General features: G+C 44.7%; 1 protein-coding gene across 4 annotated transcripts in view; it reads right to left on the minus strand.

The window, feature by feature from the left end:
• kcnab2a (potassium voltage-gated channel subfamily A regulatory beta subunit 2a) overlaps positions 1–19718 on the minus strand; it is a 135812-nt gene that overhangs the window by 90009 nt on the left and 26085 nt on the right. Inside the window, exon 2 of one of the 4 annotated variants that reach the window (XM_042088408.1) lies at positions 1207–1361. The exons of the other annotated variants lie outside the window; for them this stretch is intronic. The gene's annotated coding sequence lies outside the window, so the exon portion shown is untranslated. The remainder of the gene's footprint in view (positions 1–1206; positions 1362–19718) is intronic. 4 annotated transcript variants of the gene reach the window in all.

The raw sequence follows: 19718 nt of genomic DNA on the forward strand, positions 1-19718 counted from the left end.
GTGTACACGCAGCCTTACAACACTGTTTACGGCTCTGCAAGTCACGGTAAAATGTCATTTTTGGTACATAGCTAATTTACCTACACTTATGTTGTGGGTGCTTGCGTTTCTTTAGGAATCCGCCGTCTTGGTTTGTATAGAATTTAATATTAAGTGACACATACACGTAAGAGGGCGGAAATAGGGGCGGGCGGTAATAGGTGATGCATACACACATATGCACGCAAAAACATTCCAATCAATCAGTCTATCTTTCTATCTATCTATCTATCTATCTTTCTATCTATCTATCTATCTATCTATCTTCACACACACTTCTGCTCCAATACTTTGTATATTTACCCTTTAGTTAATCATGGACTCAACAACCTCTTTAGCAGTGATGAGACATACATCTATCAAAAGAAGCCATAAAAGCAGAGTGCAGTGTCCATAGCGAATAAGCATGGGAGACTGTGGGTACAGCAGGTCACCGCTAGATGGTGCTGTTCCCTCAGCATTGCCTCAGAGGACCCAGTCTAACTTGAGTACAGAGAGAGAGAGAGAGAGAGAGAGAGAGAGAGAGAGAGAGAGAGAGAGAGAGAGAGAGAGAGAGAGAGAGTGAGTGAGTGAGTGAGTGAGTGAGTGAGAGGGAGAGAGAGAAAGAGGGAGTGGTGTGTGTGTGTGTGTGTGTGAATGTGTGTGTGTGTGTGTGTGAGAATGTGTGTGTGTGTGTGTGTGTGCATGCATGCTTGTGCATGATGCTCTGCCACCTGGGTTTGTTTGAATGTTTTTGTGTTCTCTACGCCAGAGGTGGATGCAGAGTGAGCTGCGGTAAAACACAGATGACTTCAACAGCAGCGCCCGGGATGGTGAATGACCCTTTGCCGCGTGTGTGTGTGTGTGTGTGTGTGTGTGTGTGTGTGTGTGTGTGTGTGTGTGTGTGTGTGTGTGTGTGTGTGTACACGCTTTCTGCTCCAGATGTAGCCATTGAACCAGCTGTGGTGCAAACGTATGACCACCCTCACACCTGATACAGTGCTGTAGCGGAGACCCTTTGGTACTCCAGCATCGGTGGGAGCAAACATGGAACTCCGAGATGGTCCGTACATCCATCCCAGCATGCACTAGTAAAGTTTCCCCCAAGTACAGGAACACACCCTTTAAACCACTACAAAGCTGAAACACTTCCCTAGATATAAAGCAAATGATTCCCTTTGGATCTACCTGACCAGTACTCATGGGAGGTCCTGAACAGAGCCTCCTCTTTCCTCAGCTGAAACTCTTGACTGACTTCAGTATCACTGTGTGGATGCCAATGATATAATCTCTGCAGATAGTCATCACACTCCCTGCAATGCAGCAGTCAAATCTGGGTGGGACTGAAACACACACACACACCTGACAACAACAGCTGGGGGGAAGTGACAGACACTAACATACCAGTACTTGAAAGACTGGCACCTCAGGCTAAATCAGGAGAAGAGTCAGTCACATACTGGACGACATGTCAGTTTTACATTTACAGTAGGTCTCCATTATACATTTGCTATATTTACATACATTAAAATGTGAATGTATATTAAATGTATAATGGACTAGGGGGCTGTAGAGCAGAGCTACCGTCAGCACCCCCAGCCTCAATGCTCACAGGGTCCCAAGTTTGCGTCCAGTCCTGGGGCCATTTTTTGTCATTCCTCCTCAAATAAAGGCTAAAAAGCCTTCAATAAAAAAAAAAGAACTGTATACTAGATTTAGAGGATGCCATCATCCACACCTGTACCATTTGAGCTACTGGAATGTATCTGTTCAATACACAACTAGCGTCTGCTTCAGGCCTGCGCGGCGTATCAGCACAGCGACAGATGGTGCCCAGGTACAGTTTCCGCCGCTCCTGTGAGCTGCCAGCCTCGCTAGGCACCACTCCATCACCGTCTTCATTCAAAACGTCACAGTAACCCGTGTGTGAAGACATGGTGAAGAAGACATACACAGTCATGTACTACGGCCAATATAGCATTAACTAAACCTTTTAAACTATCCACCTATTTAACTGTTCAGTCAGTCCAACTATATTAAACCTCATCTACTTAGTTCAGTCATTCCAACTATATTAAACCTCATCATGTTGGTTGCCAATTAGCACATCATCTGTTTTAACAATATATTTCACACCATATGTTTTACATTTTCATGCACTAGTAATTCCCTGGAATTGCGTTTTCTAGTTAAGAGAATGAGACTGTATGCTTAACTTTTATAAAGAGAGAGAGATGGACATGGAATGGAAAGTGGTTTGTCTCTGGACACATAACATCACTGTATTACATTAGTCTACTATTCCAACTAGAGATGTTCTAGATCCCACAGATGGGGTGGGATCAGGAAATGACTGTTGGCTGGAATTGATCCTGCGAAATCAAACGCATCTCTCCCGAGAGGCTGAGAAAGAATGGATGGAATCTCGTATGTCTGATGTCACTGGCAGCAGTCCTTTTAGAGTTTTTTGGGGTCTTGTAAGTCTGGCCTCCTGTGGACAACAGGAGCAGGAAAGACTCCAGCAACATGCAGAGAGAAAGAGAGGAGCACACACATCGACTGACATAAAGAGAGAGAGAGAGAGAGAGAGAGAGAGAGAGAGAGAGAGAGAGAGAGAGAGAGAGAGAGATGTAAGACCAAGATACTGAGAAAGCGAGAGTAAGAGAGGAATGGAGACTAATACTGAGAAACAGACAGAGATAACGAGGACGAGAGACACAGAGAGAGAGTTCGAGAACGAGAGAGAGAGAGAGGGAGAGAGAGAGAACTGGCACATAGAGGATGAATGTGTGAATTGTAATGTGTGGACGTGTGACGCTGTGACATGTAATGGTGTACAGTACCAATAGCCTGCATCACTACACTCTAGCACAGCTCAGCAGGTGTAAATGGGCTCGACCACACACAAACACACACACATAAAACATAAATTGTACACACACATAAAAATAAATAAAAAACATGTAAACAAACAGACAGGCACACCCATACCCCCCCCCCCCCCCACACCCCCCACACACACACACACTTGAGTGTAAGCACACTCACCTCCAAACACACACACACACAGGACAGCAAAGGCACAGGAGTGTGGCTCTCTCTAGGCCGTCCTGTCCTTGCTGTGCATTCTCTGCAACATGCCCAGTGCCTCATGCAGTATTCATGAGCTATGCCCACTGAACAGGACATTGCAGAGAGAGAGAGAGAGAGAGAGAGAGAGAGAGAGAGAGAGAGAAAGAGAGAGAGAGAGAAAGAGAGAGAGAGAGAGAGATAGATATGCATGTTATGTTTATTTTCAATCTATTTTATTTTATGTTTTTTTGTAATGCAATGTTTACTGAGGGAAATCGATGTTATTTTGTGTCATGCTAAACCTACTTCATGTCAAATAGTTTTTGTTTGGTGATGTTATACACATTACATTAGTCATGTCAATAAAGCCCTTTGAATTTGAGAGAGAGAGTTTAGACAAAAAGTGAAGAGAATACACAGCTGGAAATAGCTGGACATAGCTAGTGTGACAGGAGGAGGAGGAAGAGGAGGAGGAGGAGAGAACGCAGGAAGAAAAGAGGAAAAAGAGAGAAAGAAAGGGATATAAAGAACATAAGAGAGAGAGGGAGGGATGGGGCAATAAGAGAATGCATTGGGCGAGACAGGACGGGAGAAAAAGGTGAGATAACACAGGAGAGGAATAGAGAGAGAGGGAGAGAGGGATAGAGGAGGGAGGGGTAGAACAAGAGGAAAGAGGGGCAGAAAGAAAGGAGAAAGAGGTGAGATAAAACAGGATAGGGGGATAGAGAAAGGACAAAGGGGAAAGAGAGAGGAAAGAGCAATAGAGAGGGAGGAGAGAGATCAGTGTCAGAGATAGAGAGAGGGAGCATGGGAGATGGGGAGAGGGCAAGTAGATGAGGACGAGGGAAAGATAAAACGCTGAGAGGAGATAGAAAGAGAGAGAGAGAGAGAGAGAGAGAGAGAGGGAGAGAGAGGGAGAGAGAGGGAGAGACTGTGCCCAAAGAGAACACTTTACACAGCTACACTGTGCAGCAATGCAGCAGAGCTGCAAGAGCTAAATCTAGTCATTATAACACACAGTACCGGTAATAAGGTTGGTATGACACACAACACACACACACATAAACTCAAAAATCCATTTCACATGCACCTATACAAACACTCAAAACAGATCCACACTTGCATACATACAGTATGCATGACACACACGCACACAGAAGAAAACCCACAAAAGCCAGAAAAAAAGACTATAAAACTGGGTCTGTGTTTGATGGGCAGAAAGTGAAGGCTGCTTCTGGTCTTCCTGGAATCACAGAAGTCAACAAGCGTGAGTCGCTGAAGAGAGGAACTGAGAGAAGAATAGAGGAAGAGAAGAAAAGAGGAGTGGAGTGGAGTGTGTGAGTCAGACGGAGGGGGTCAGGAGGTGCGAAAAGACACACAGACAGGAACGACAAGAAAAGTGTAACTGTTACAGCAGTAGGCTAAAGCAAACACCGACGACTGACGGAAAAAGAAAGCAGCAAGGTCAAGATGGAGAGCAGAACGAAGGAGGATGAGACACAAGGCAGAAAGACAGAGATAGAGAGAAGGGGAGCAAAAGTAAAGGAGAGAATGAGAGAGCGAGGGAGCGAGGGAGGGGGAGGGAGGAAGAAGGAGGAAAAGTAGGAAGAGAGAGTGAACTCTGTGACCTTTTTCAGCTCTTTGGCTCGTCAACACTAGGGCCAGCCCTCTGCTTCTGATTCAATGCAAATCTCACCGGGACCGGACACTGCACATACGATGATGACATCCGAGCTGTTCAGAAGGGACTCACTTAGCACAGCTAAAGGTGGGATGAGATGAGAATAACATAACAGGAGTTTAGGATGAAAGCAACATCCCAAACATCCAGCAAGCCTCGGTGACAACCAACCAACTACAACCCACTAGCCTATACTGTTTCTACTGCACTACCTGTCTACACTGTTCACATTGTACTTTTCTGCTTTTTTGTACTTCTGGTTAGACACTAACTGCATTTCGTTGTCTCTGTACTTGTACAAAATGACAATAAAGTTGAATCTAATCTAATGTAATCTAATCTATTGTGATTTTAACATCCACACCATAGGCCATGAAGGCAAGGCTTGATGCTGCACTGCAACACAAGTAGAAAGTGGCAACAATCAGGGCAGCTATGAAAATTAAAGCAGGAAGGAAGTGGAAGGATGAGGATGAAGAAGGAAGTACCAGAAATAACTAGAGCAGTTCAACAGGCCACAGCACCACTCAAAAGCTGAACTGGACGTTATTAAAACATGGAAACAAATGCTACTGTAGAGACTATATATATTTGAGCTCACGTGCAGCAGAGCAAAATAAGACCATAAAAATACCATACTAAGAAAACTAACTGGCATGAACTGCCTTTACCAAAATATTCCAAAATATTCCACTCTTGCCCTTCTTGAGGGCACCACAGATCTTAGCATCTAGTCTACATGGGGTCTTGGTGGATATTTTGAGACTGGACCTCATGCAGAAGATCTTAGCGTCTAGTCTACATGGGGTCTTGGTGGATATTTTGAGACTGGACCTCATGCAGAAGATCTTAGCGTCTAGTCTACATGGGGTCTTGGTGGATATTTTGAGACTGGACCTCATGCAGAAGATCTTAGCGTCTAGTCTACATGGGGTCTTGGTGGATATTTTGAGACTGGACCTCATGCAGAAGATCTTAGCGTCTAGTCTACATGGGGTCTTGGTGGATATTTTGAGACTGGACCTCATGCAGAAGATCTTAGCGTCTAGTCTACATGGGGTCTTGGTGGATATTTTGAGACTGGACCTCATGCAGAAGATCTTAGCGTCTAGTCTACATGGGGTCTTGGTGGATATTTTGAGACTGGACCTCATGCAGAAGATCTTAGCGTCTAGTCTACATGGGGTCTTGGTGGATATTTTGAGACTGGACCTCATGCAGAAGATCTTAGCGTCTAGTCTACATGGGGGTCTTGGTGGATATTTTGAGACTGGACCTCATGCAGAAGATCTTAGCGTCTAGTCTACATGGGGTCTTGGTGGATATTTTGAGACTGGACCTCATGCAGAAGATCTTAGCGTCTAGTCTACATGGGGTCTTGGTGGATATTTTGAGACTGGACCTCATGCAGAAGATCTTAGCGTCTAGTCTACATGGGGTCTTGGTGGATATTTTGAGACTGGACCTCATGCAGAAGTCTTTTTAGGGAAAAGCTGAATTATTTACCGGCCAAGGAGAGAGGAGGGTCAACGTGAGAGTGCCTCTCGTTGCAGTCACGGGGATGGAAGGGGTCCTCAAACTCACACGTGCACCACGGTGGCCACCTCTCTCGCTCTCCCTTACCCTCTCTATTTCACCGCTCGTTAAACTCAGGGGGAAAATGGCTGTGGTAATAGAGCCATCAGGCGTGTCGGCGTGGCAACGCATACTCCTCTCAGATCAAGGTGACTTTGTGCAAGAGAAAGGCGCTGATTGAGGTGAGGACACACACACACACACACACACACACACACACACACACACACACACACTCACTCACTCACTCACTCAGACACACAGTCACAGACACACACGGTCACAGGCATACACAGACACAATGACACACACTGACACACACACACACACACAAAACCATGGATGACAGCTAAAATTAGGTCTTTCCTTTTTCCTCAAGACTCCCACTACTGAGACAGCCAGAGAGAGAATGATCGAGATGAAGAGAGCAATAAACAGAGGGAGAGAGCGAGAGAGGGAGAGAGAGAGGGGTGGGGAGAAGGAGAGAGAGAGAGAGAGAGGGGAACGGGAGAAAGGCATAGGGCAACAGAGAGCCAAACTGAGCAGACGCTTGACCGTCAGGGGTGAAAACACAGGCTAAAGCATACGAGAGAGATGGGGAAAGAGAGGGGTGGAGAGAGGGAGAGAGAGGGAGGGAGGGAGATAGAGTGGACAGAGAAAGAGAGAGGGAAGAGAGAGAGAGAGATCTTTGTTTTCTTAAACAGGGTCTATTTGTTTAACTTATCTGATGTTGATAGGCTACCTGGCAGTACAGCCAAAACATCACCACATCAAAGTGACCGCAATGCACTCTGGGTAAACTGGAAGCTTAATGGCCAATGAGGTGACTTGTCTGAGGTCAGGTTTGTGCTTGTTAATGAGCCATGTCTGATAAATTGCAGCAATTAGTGTAGTGTAAACAGTTAAGATGTCTGGGCTTACGGCTGGTGGAGCAGGGGATGTCTGAGTGGCAAAGTGCTAAAATCTGTTCATTTCTGGTCTGGCTGAAGAATGTGGTAAATGTTACAGCTTTAGTTTCATACTTTATTTAATTACACTCTGCAATGAGTTCTGTCATTTTTACAAAAAAGTTCATTAAGAAATGAAGGCTTTAAAAAAAACGCCTCTCAAGGTAATGCACACTGCTAAACACTGATAATATTCCTTTCAATGGTGCAGTTTATAATTGTTATCAATTAAAGGTTGAATCAGCGATGACGGGGTAACGTCACTTCTGTTGACGTTCAAACAAAACAGAGAGCTAGCTCGCTACTCTCTTCCCCTACCTCCCGTGCAATTCAAACTCTCCTGAACGCGCATCTCGTCGGTTATTGGTTGGAACACTTTATTTTGCCTTTGAGTGGTTGGCAACACTTGTAGCAATTGTTTTTGTGTGCTGATCTCAGAGCCTAGGCTGTCTAAAGAGATGTGTTTTGTTGACAGCCTGCTTATGGGGCAGGCAGCTAGCAGATTGTCAGGAAAGATTAGATGAATGTGATCATTTATGTTTGGACCATTTTGAGCCTGCAATCGCTGATACAACCTTTAAGCCTTTTGTCAAATTAAGTGACTTTTTGTACATTACCCTCGCGGTCTGTCTGTCTCTAGCTGAGCAAAATGTGTGCATTCAAAAAAATCTGTTCTTGAACAAGGAGCACCAAAGTGGCAGGGACCAAATCTTGACCAAAGCCTAATCTTAACTCTAAATCAAAACTTAAACTGAACCCAGTTGTTTGCCAAAATTGTCAACATACATAAAACAGCCACTGTAAATGTCACTGTAAATGATTCAGGGACTTCAAGTTAAAGAATTAAAAATCAATTAAAAAGCTTAATTTAAAAAAAAAATTTAAAAAAAGTCATAGGTTGAGCCTGCACTAATCCACACAGTGTGTGAAGAGTTGTCAGCTGCTATGGTTTCTCCTGTCTGGCTCCTGTGGTTCTAAAGCAGGCTGGGATTAAGGAAGTTAAAGGAGATTACACAAGGTAAATGCAACACAGCACAGCGCAGGCCTGTCTGTCACACAGCACAGGACGGGACGGGACACCAGCTACAGGGCTGACAGGCCGCTAGCACAGCCATGAAAGAGGAGGGGGAGAGACAGAAGAGAGACAGACAGACTGACGGTGTGGTTGGGTCACTAGTCAAATTTGTGATTTAAGCCTTTTCTGTATGCATTTCAAATGTTCAATACCCCTCAAGTCATTTGCCAGCAACGGGCTACTAGGATACTTGTCTACTTGCCATCTTTCTTACACTTAGCTGCTCCTTTAGTAACACTATTGCATGGCCCAGGGGGAAGAGTGGGAGAAACAGAGAAAGACAGAGCATGTACCAGATAGAAGGAGAGAGAAAGAATGAGACAGACGCTGCAGCACTGCAGTGGCATAGATGTATAGCTGCAAAACACAGATTACTCAGAACACACAAACACACACAAACAAAAATATTCAAGCACAGTTGCAAACACACAGGTATTCATAGTCACACACAGCCAAAACTTTGCATGCTCACACACACACACACACACACACACACACACACACACACACACACACACACAACAATTAAAATGTTTGCTAGATATTCAACTTTGTGCTTACCATCTATCTGTCAGCAAGACCGCAAACCCACCTGGTCCATTTCTCCCTACTTGTTGAAGCTATTTTTGTATGGGTGTCAATGAGGCTGTGAGCGGGTGTCAAGTCTTTTACATTTAAATCAGGTCATAGCCTACATATTGAACAGGAAATACCAGCACAAGCTGAAAAGGGAGGGGAAAAAAAACGAATACTGCAGCAGACTGGTATGGAAAGGGTTAATAATGTGTAGGTAAGGGACGCCCACGCACAAGAGCTGGAGAGCGAGAAAGAGCAAGGGGAATGAGAGAAAGCAGAGAGTGAGAGAGAGATGGTGTATAGTGTGAGAGGTGCAGAGATAGCAAGAGAGAGGGAAGGAGGAAGAGAGAGATGGTGTGTAGTGTGAGAGGTGCAGAGATAGCAAGAGAGAGGGAAGGAGGAAGAGAGAGATGGTGTGTAGTGTGAGAGGTGCAGAGATAGCAAGAGAGAGGGAAGGAGGAAGAGAGAGATGGTGTGTAGTGTGAGAGGTGCAGAGATAGCAAGAGAGAGGGAAGGAGGAAGAGAGAGATGGTGTGTAGTGTGTGAGAAATGCAGATAGCACGAAAGAGAGAGAGAGAAAGAAAGAGATAGAGGGAGAGAAAAAGAAAGAGAGAGAGATGGTGTGTAGTGTGTGAGAGATGCAGAGAGGGAGGAGGGGTAGTGAGGGGGAGAAGGCAGATAGAGTCAGAGATAGAGAGAAAGAAAAGACACACCAATAATGGCTAGGAGAGATAGTGGGTGGATAAAGGATGGAGGGAACAGAGAGAAGGACACACTGATAAAGAGAGAGAAAGAAAGGGGAGGGAATAAGAGAGCAGGTGAAAGAGAAAGTCAGAGGCAGGGGAGTGAGTGAGAAAGCAAGAGTGAGAGATAGACAGGCAGAGAGAGAACCACAAAGTGTGTGTGTGTGTGTGTGTGTGTGTGTGTGTGTGTGTGTGTGTGTGTGTGTGTGTGTGTGTGTACAGGTAGGACGTGGGCTAAGTGTGTAACAGTGAAGTCAAGCATGTCTGTCTGCAGTCTGTGTTCTCAGAGATGCTGAGCACTTGATTACGGCCGAGTACAAATAACGCAGCACCAAATAGCCCACTACTTTAAAGGCGCAGTCAGGGAAAAGTCTGTTTGTGTTTATGTTTTTATTTAAATTTATTAGCAGACACTTTTGTGAAAAAAAAAAAAAAAAAACGTACATTATAGGACCAAACGAAACATGGCAGAGAGGTACTGTAGCTTACCCCAACCTTCAGAATTCTAAGAGAAATTCCACATAGGGATACATTTTTGTTTGGGGGACAGGCTGTCCCCACTTTGTTTCCAGTTTTCAGAACCTAAACTGCCTACAGAAACAGATTTTTTTTACAGTGTCTTCACAGAATAAGTTGCTAGCAGTCGTAAGGAGATGATTGCTGAAAGTGACAAAAAAAAATGTTATGGGCTTGAAATTGCATAAAATACATTTTTTTCATAATTCTACAGGCTTTCCTAGTGAGACCATTTAAAAGGAAACAGGGCTGCTGAAAAATAGAAAATGCAGTACAGACTTCATCAGATAACACAGCACTGAAACACCCTTGACACATTACGCTACAGGGTTCTAGAATGCGACTAAAATTTTTAAATGGACTAAAAAATTTCCTGGGTCGCACTGGTGCACCTAACGTCATGAGGGTGAGCACCTAGACTTTTCTAGCATCTGCTGTCTCTCCACGAACTAAGCGTTTGTTCTCCTTTGACTAGTGTTGCTCAATACTACAAAAGTATCGCAATACCCTGAAATTAGAAACGTCACAATACCTAGGGCCTAATTTTAGTAGTTTTGATATACTTTTAAGAATGACAGTCGGTGCTTCCTGTAGCCTATGTGTCTTTTCTCCTAACACACACACATACACACGCATGCAGCTTTTAACCTGCAGCTGTCAACCTGCAGCTGTCACATGATAAGTAGCGAGACATGGCTGCTAGTTTAAGTGATGCTGTGGCCGAACAGCAACAAATAATAGTAGACTAATGTTAAGTTGATTTGCTGACTTGCATCCCTCAAGTTTGTGTTGCTAACCTACCTAGACTATGGACTTTAGTTAATTTAGGCCTACTGTTGGGTTTAATGACTGATTTAATTTCCGAAATAAGCTACACAACCTTGGCAAACTTTTACATCTTGAGAGAGTTCCTTCCAGGTAACTATCCCGTTAGCTCACGTGTCATATCTATTATCAATGTAGTGCTCACCAAAATCATAGAAATTAACATTGCATGACACTTTTCTCTTCTATGAACCCAGAAAGATTTTCTTTGACTTGTTAATTATGTATCTAACAACATGGAAAACATAATGAAATACATCCATATGCACACTATGCACAACTATTTTCCTCTAGCCTAAAATCGTGAGAATGAAAGCTAATTACTGATGGCGTCAAGGTGGTGGGGGCCCCAAATCAAATCAATACGGTCATTCCCGGTCCATGCTCTGACAACAGCTCAGACACAGAATGTAGGCTATATGGAGAGCGATAAAAAGGTGACCTTGAAACTGTGCCGTTAAAGGCAGCGTGATGAAACATTTGGGTGCACCTACTGTAAATGCTGTGCTGGTACAGCTAAACAAAAAAAAAAAGTTAGGCACACCAGTGCAACCCCATGCGAAAAGTTACCGCAGGGCTCCAGACTATGTACACTATCAGAACAAAGTCGAGAAGACGAAGCAAGCGGACGCCACACAAGGGTAAATAGTGCAGATGTGAGAGAGCAGAGGACAGACAAAATGGAGGGAGGGATTCTACTGATGCTCACTGCAGAGTTGAGTGCATGCTGCATGCTACACACACACACACACACACAGCACCGTGTCCCTTCCCATGATATATGCACAAGTGCTTTTACTGCCCTGACTGATGATCAAGTAGATGTAAGGGGTTTAACTCCTGACCCCAATACACATCAACAAACACACAATCAAGTGTGACATAGGCTGGAAAAAGTGCGCCTACATAAAATACACACAGACGTGCACACATGAATCATGCGCGCGTGCACACACACACACACAAACACACACACACACACACACGCACTGCTGGGAACTTGCCCTCTGCTACAGTGTCATGTGTTTGTTGTTGAAGTCCCACACCACACACAGGGCCATATTGAATAGGAGAAATGGATTGTCAATAGCAAGCGACTACATCAATAACGTTAGCACTGTTCTGCTACTGTCTGCACATTTAGACATACTGTATGCACGTTTAGAAGCACATTTAGAAATATACTGTAAGGCACTGTATTAGTCTACTGGTTTACTGTATTACTGCACTGTATTAGTCTACTGATTTGTGTGTATGATTATGAGTGTGTGTGTGTGTGTGTGTGTGTGTGTGTGTGTGTGTGTGTGTGTGTGTGTGTGTGTGTGTGTGTGTGTGTGTGTGTGTGCGCGTGTGAGCGAGAGATGTGTATATGGGTACATGTGCATAGTATGAGCACTGGTATGTGAGCGAGAGAGTTCATGACTGTGAATGTCCCTGTATACTTTTGTATCTGTGTGTGTGTACAAATTTGTGTGTGTGTGTGTGTCTGTGTATGTGTACGTGTGTGTACGTGTCTCGCACAACCTTTTGACACCACATCACACACGAAACACACATGAAGACAGGAAACCTAGGGTCCAACAGATCAGCACTTTAAAACCACAGGAGCCGTTCAACATCTCACAATCTATTACACAGACCGCCGTGAGACAGGCTAGTTTTATCCTACTGATGATGTGTTGTTGCATAATTTTGAATGCACTCTGCTAACTTTACACACTTACCCATAGATTCCTATACCAGTCGCTATATTGGAGTTTATTATATATAGTACAACCAATAACTACTGTCACCTTATACACTAACCTTTAGGCTATAGCATACTACTACCCAAACATACTTACACAATATATACTGTACCTACCTTTACTGGATGCAGAGAGATATATTCTATACAGGTACCAGGTAGCATTGCAATGTTACACTAGAGCTATGCTATGTAACGTGTGGTCAGCACAGCACACATCTGAGGCCTAATAGGCTGGGTGATCTGAATGCTACCTGCACCAATGGGGCGAGGCAAATACACTCAGTCTGTATCTGAGAAATAGATGGAGCCTCCACCCATGAGATATTCAGAAGTATCTGATACTCCAGAGGTTATGTCTGAAAGCCCTTTGAATCTCTGACTAGAGAACAGTGGCCCAGATTTCACTAGACTGTGGGGAAGTCCTCTCTCTCTCCTTCTTTCTCGCGCGCTCTCTCTCTCTCTCTCCATCCTTCTCTCTCTCCATCTTCCTCTCCATTTCCCCAGTTCCCTCATGCTCAGCCAGAGATGCGTTGGCACTGCCAGCCTCCCGTACGCCTCTGTGCTTGGCACGACCTTCGCTAGAAGGTAACACTAACACAGGGGTGGGTGGGAAAGCCTGGTGAGTGAGAACAGCACTGCGAGTGGAAATAAGGCACTAAGCCTAGTCAAGTCAGGTGCTTTACCCTCCAGCAGAGAGATCCGTGAGACCGGAGACATACTTGCTCTTAACAATCATCATGGCTGCTGGTCATCAGGGCTCCCACGCGTATCCTGCGTGCGTTTGATGCGTCGGTCGTGCACGTCCTGAAAAATGAACACGACGCGTCCACCAGATGCAATATTCACGAGTGCTAAGAGCGATCATATAAGCGCAATACCTGCCAGTACATGAGCATACAGGAACGGCTTCATTTACGAATTCTGAAGTCTGAATTCTGTGTGTATATATAGTGGCAAAGATACACGTTGAAAAGCAAGAAAGAGAGAAAGAAAGAGAGACAGAGAGACTAGTCTTGCGATGCAAATCAACAGGATCTGGGCTGTTCTATGTGATTGATATGCCACAGGCGGAGTCACATGGTCCAATCCCAAACAGCAGCAGCACTGACACAACTTTCAACTCCTCTGGACCACAAGTCACTCTAAATAAAAGAGTACTTGTTCAGTACACGTGAATGTCACTGAATAAATGTCAGAAGCTTGCGCAGAAGAGGCAGTCAAAAAGCCTTTGGGAGAGATCAGCAGCCGCCATTTCCATGACACTAAAGTGGCAGAATGATGATGGAAAAAGTGCTGAGCGACAACAGTGTCATCTCCCTGCAGACTGGATGCAGACTCCCGGCCGCCACAGATGAATATTCTATGTTTAATTTAATTTAATTTAATTTGAGCTGCGCGTGTTTTTACGCGTGTACGCAGCCTTTCCTTGCCCCGCCCCGCTCTCTCTCGTAGCCCGGTGCCCCTCCTCTGCATATGCATTTAACAAAATATTCAGGATTGTTGAAGGATTGTTGTTGCCACATAGAAGCATTGCATAGAAGACGTCTGGGTAAATTGCTATTAAATCCGCTTAGCATCGTGACCATGCTGCGCAAATTTGTTCAAAACTGCTGCATTGAAGTGAACTTGTAAGGTCTTATCACAGCATAGTAGGCTACATTGAAGAGACTAAACTAAGTTAAGTTATGAAATCAAGCAGTATCTCAAAGCTAACGTTAGAATACTGTTTGGATGTCGAATTTAGTATGCTTAGCCTACTTCAAAGCTGCTTGTCAATTTCGTTGAAGGGCTCATTTTATTGACTCTGACACTGAATGTTTGCAAAATCCCAATGTAAATGGAAAAGTGTTTTCCAAAATTCAAAAGTGCTTGTCCCAAGGAGAAGTACGAACCTTTATTTTAACTATGTAGAAAACGTTATGAATTGCATCCACACATCAGCAGCCTTTCAACTGTGTTACAATTGCAAGGGTTCCCTCAAACGTCATAAAGTGACAGGCACTCAATTAGACATATACACTACCAAGACGATCTTAATAACAACCCCCCCCCCCGTTGTCAAAGTCAGCTACCGCCACAAATTGAATCCAATTAGGTGGGAAACACTGTAGCCCTTTGTATCTGTATTGCAAACCAAGGTCACTTGCAGTACATGTTATACATTCATTAATAACAGGTAAAGAGGTCAGACATGCCTGCTTTTGAGCAAGACTGTAAGGTCAAAAGGTCAAGTGTGGATCCTACTCCTCTTTAGGGCAAAGGCCACAGCACAGGTTCATAAGGTCACAAACTAACCATCTCTGCTTCCTCCACCATCTCTACAGACGTCCTCAGCTAACAATGATGAGCCTTAAGGGGTCACAGCTGACCCCAGGTCTTGACCCCATTACATCTGCTACCTAACAATGCAGACCCCATCAGCTACAGTAAAGATGAGTTAATTTGTTAATTAGTTATTCACGTTGACCCCAATGGGACATACGGCTGCATCAGCTAAAGACAGTACAGTATGTAAGGTCATGACCCTGCCCTCTCTGCTCTGCATTTCAGAACTGAGGATGACCTGAGTGCAGAGAGGTTTGAGGAAGCACCGGACAGCACGTCCAGAGGCTACAGTGGTGCTGCAGTGGTGCTGCATTCAAAATAAACACCAGCATGTATGATGACTGGAGGGGGATGGGGGGTGCAGAGGGAGTAATCAATACTCCCTCAGCTCAAACAGGAAGGGCTAGGCATTGTGGGAAATTGTCGCAGAAAGGAACAGATACCCACGTGAATAAATGCAAGCACACACACACACACACACACACACACACACACACACACACACACACACACACACATCTCTAGAAAACACACACACTCGTTTTCACCTCCATCCTGCTCTGTACACACAAAAAGAAGAGGGGAAAGACGTGACGGAGGACAAGTACGCTCTGAGTTCCTTACTACGTTCTTTGATTCTGTCTTGTGATGTGTTTTGGGCTTGCATCCTCCATGATCCTGTCTTGTTGTGTAAGCACCCGGCCCTACTGTGGTCTGCGCTCCACTATAGCTGTGCTGTGCTGGTCCTTGGCAAGCAGCTTAGAGTCACCTGTGCCCGTGGGGCTTGGCGCCATGCCAGTAACTGACCTCACACCTGCCACACTCCGGGTAGATCTGTGTGTGTGTGTGTGTGCGTAAGTGTGTGTGTGTGTGTGTGTGTGTGTGTGTGTGTGTGTGTGTGTGTGTGTGTGTGTGTGTGTGTGTGTGTGTGTGAGAGAGAGTAAGTGTGTGTAGGTCTTTGCATGCTTCTGTGTGTGTGTGTGTGTGTGTGTGTGTGTGTGTGTGTGTGTGTTGTTATGTAAAAGTCACACATTCTGCCAAATGAGAGGACAGTCAGTCATTGTGAAAGTGTCAGGCTGCAGTTGCTGGAGGTGGGAGGTGGATAGATGGCTTCAGCACGTCCACTACACTCAAGCATCAAACTGACCACACCATGGAGAGTCACAGAAACAAACACACAAACAAGGTTAGAGGAAAGAATATGGCTTTAGAATGTCCTCTACACTCATACCTACGCAGCTGGAAACACACCATGTGTGAGAAAAGAAAAGATTAATCGAAATGGCAATGAACTAATGATATCAAAAAGAACATGCCCTCAGAGTGTAGCACTGTAGCTGCCTGGCAGCTCTAGTCATTGTCTCAGGCCCATCAGAAGACACCAATTCACGGACGAGCATTACATTTTTCCAAGGGGGGCACAAATTGGCCTACCAGGTCTAACCTGACCTGTCACATTAACATGGCAACGACTGATATACGAATAAAATCTATGAAATTAGATCTATGAAAGATATTAGATCTGATAACTTAAAATGGCATTCTTTTTTAACCCACAAGCTCCGCGACCTAGCCAGAACGGTTCCGCAACCCACTTTTGGGTCCCGACCCACCAGTTAAGAAACACTGCTCTAGAACGCTCCACTGAAACGAAATGTTAGATATTGCATGTGAGGTAAACAGTAAAAAAAACAGTAAAATTACCTTACAGTAAAATGTATTATTATTAGCCTACTACACGTCTCCCCTGCACACATGAGAGTTTGTCAGAGCCATGCCACAGTTTTGTGAGGGCTACTTTGCTAATATTTAGGAAACTGCGAGAAAGGGGATGCGACCACACAGCCTAAGCTGCTGAAGTGCCGTGAGGGCGCAGCAAATGAACTTCAGAAACATAATTAAGCTCACGATATTCAGGCAGGCCCATCCTCCCAAAGCTCCCAATTAGCCACTCCGGGCCTGTACTAGCATAATGAATACATGTTGCACGATGCTTGCACAGTCGCAGTTCTATCTACGCATTTTCTTTCCGTTGTCATCATAGGTAAATGAAAATCTAAAATGTTGCCACACACCAGACTTATGCGACGCTGGTGCATCCTCCAACTCCGGCCTGCCTTCATTATCTCTCCTACTAGCCATTTCTCCATGTGACCCGCAGCACTCCACACCTCTGCTTTCACGTGAAAGGGGAAAAACTGTCGGAGGTCACATATGGACATGAGGCTACATTACGCATGCCATGAACCTTCAAAACCATACAATGCACACATGCCCTGAACCGAGACAAGCAAACACAACGGTTCGGATTTTTTTCATGAACCATGCCCTTTATACATACACACACACACAAGCACGCACATATGTAAAACAGAGTGAAAGTGGAGAGCTATCTTTGACATGTCCACCACACCACAACAACAGGGGCTCACACTTAACCAGTCACACACACTACAGGTGAGAGGTAGAGAGCTATATACATATATCCACCACACAAGCATCATCAACCGCTTTAAGCGTATCTCACAGGGTCTACACTTTGCAAGTGACACACACACACAGACACACACACACACACAAACACACACTGAATAGCTGAGAGGCCAAAGGGTGGCCTTAGCACCAACGTGTGCCTGTGTGTGTGTGTGCCTGCCTGTGTGTCCCTGTGTGTGCGTCTGTGTGTGCATCTGTGTGGGCGTGCATGTGTGTCTATGTGTGTGTGTGTGTGTGCACGTGTGTGTGTGTGTGTGCGTGTGTTTACAGATGTATCTGTAAACCCCTCCAATCCTACAGTAGTGTTTGTCCTGTCTATGGAAATCAGTCGGTGTGAGTGTGCAACTTTATTGCCCTGGGCTACGTGTGATATGGACCAACATTGTGTGTGTGTGTGTATGTGGGTGTACAGTATGTGTACATGATTATCGGTGTGTATGTTTGTGTGTGTCTGTTATAAACTACATATACATATACATACACACACACAATATATGTATATATATACACACACACACACACAATATATGTGTGTGTGTGTGTGTGTGTGTGTGTGTGTGTGTGTGTGTGTGTGCAATGGCAGAACACCACTGCGGCAGATCCTGCTGATACAAGCTCTGCACTGGTCTTCTATTTATACAATTACATCTCAGTCTCTACAATGCAGCCCTCCTGCATTATTCACTCACACTCTCTCTCACACACACACACACACACACACACACTGCGGTTCCCCTGCCTTCTGTCTCCTTCCTGTTTCTGTAAGCCCCACTCTTCCTCTCTACCCCCCCCCATCTCCCTGTCCCTTTTTCTTTCCCTCTTGTCTCTGTCCCTCTCCAGCTTCCCTTCTTCTCTCATTCTCTCCATTCATCTCCCTCTTGCTCCCTCTCTCTCTCTCTTTCCATCTCTCCCTCTCTTCTCCCTCTCTCTCTCACTCTCTCCTCTTTCTCTATCTGTTTTTGTTCCCTCTCTCTTTTTTGTTTTGCTCCAGAAACAATCCCAACAAGAAAGCAGAGATGCTGGTGTTTACCCAGGCTTCTGTTCTGCTCTGCTTTAAGTGCTGAAGAGAGGGGTTGGGGGGTACGGTACTGTGTGTGTGTGTGTGTGTGTGTGTACGTGTGTGAGGAGTCAGGAAAAGAATGTTCTGGAATGTCTAATGAAGAACAAGAGTCCCTTAACGCAGTTAAGTGTCCCATGATGATGGTTCCTGTGAGCACTGTTTTACACACACACACACACACACACACACACACACACACACACACAGGGAATGTAATGCCTACCGAGGATGAGTGACACACATCCACAGAAAGCAGAGTGATACATGAAGAGTAAAAAGAAAGAGAGTGTGAGAGAGTGTATGGAAAAGAGTGGAGAATGTGAGTGAGGCAGAAGCACCGAGAGAGAAACGGACGGAATGAGCTATATGAAGCACTGCAGATGAAAAGGAGAGGAGTGGAGAGAGAAAGCTGCCTATGCAGCACTGAGCAGAGAGAGAGAGAGAGAGAGAGAGAGAGAGAGAGAGAGAGAGAGAGAGAGAGAGAGAGAGAGAGAGAGAGAGAGAGAGAGAGAGAGAGAGAGAGAGAGAGAGAGAGCAAAGGAGAAAGACAGAAATCACATAAAACATCATACACATGTTCCACATACATAACTAACTCCATCAACATTCATTGCATGCACACACACTAGGGCATTGACTTTGAACTTCGTTATTCGAATATAATTAGATTATTTTAAAAATTAAAGATAATCGAACGAATTTTAGGGATCTCTTAATATTCGAACCTGTAGCCTATGGGAATATTTTTTTGTAAATGTATTTGGTTGTAAACGTTGTTTTCAATTCAGGGGTTCCGAGGTTTTTTTCACGTCTGGTGAAGTAAAAATCGCGAGCTCATTAGCAAGGCTATTATTGGTCATCTGGGCTCCTGTAGGTGACGTTAGCATCCTTGCTGGTTCACGCTTAGTGAGCTCCCACATAGACATAATAGACACTTTATTACTTTATTTTAAACTTAACCTTCCTCTGATTTTAATCACCTCAGTTATCAATCAAAGCAAACAGGGAAAAGAAATGGCAACACAATCATGAAAAACACTCAAATAAATAAATGTGCAGATA

The sequence above is a fragment of the Alosa sapidissima genome, chromosome 4, assembly GCF_018492685.1.
Source record: "Alosa sapidissima isolate fAloSap1 chromosome 4, fAloSap1.pri, whole genome shotgun sequence".
Lineage (NCBI taxonomy): Eukaryota > Metazoa > Chordata > Actinopteri > Clupeiformes > Clupeidae > Alosa > Alosa sapidissima.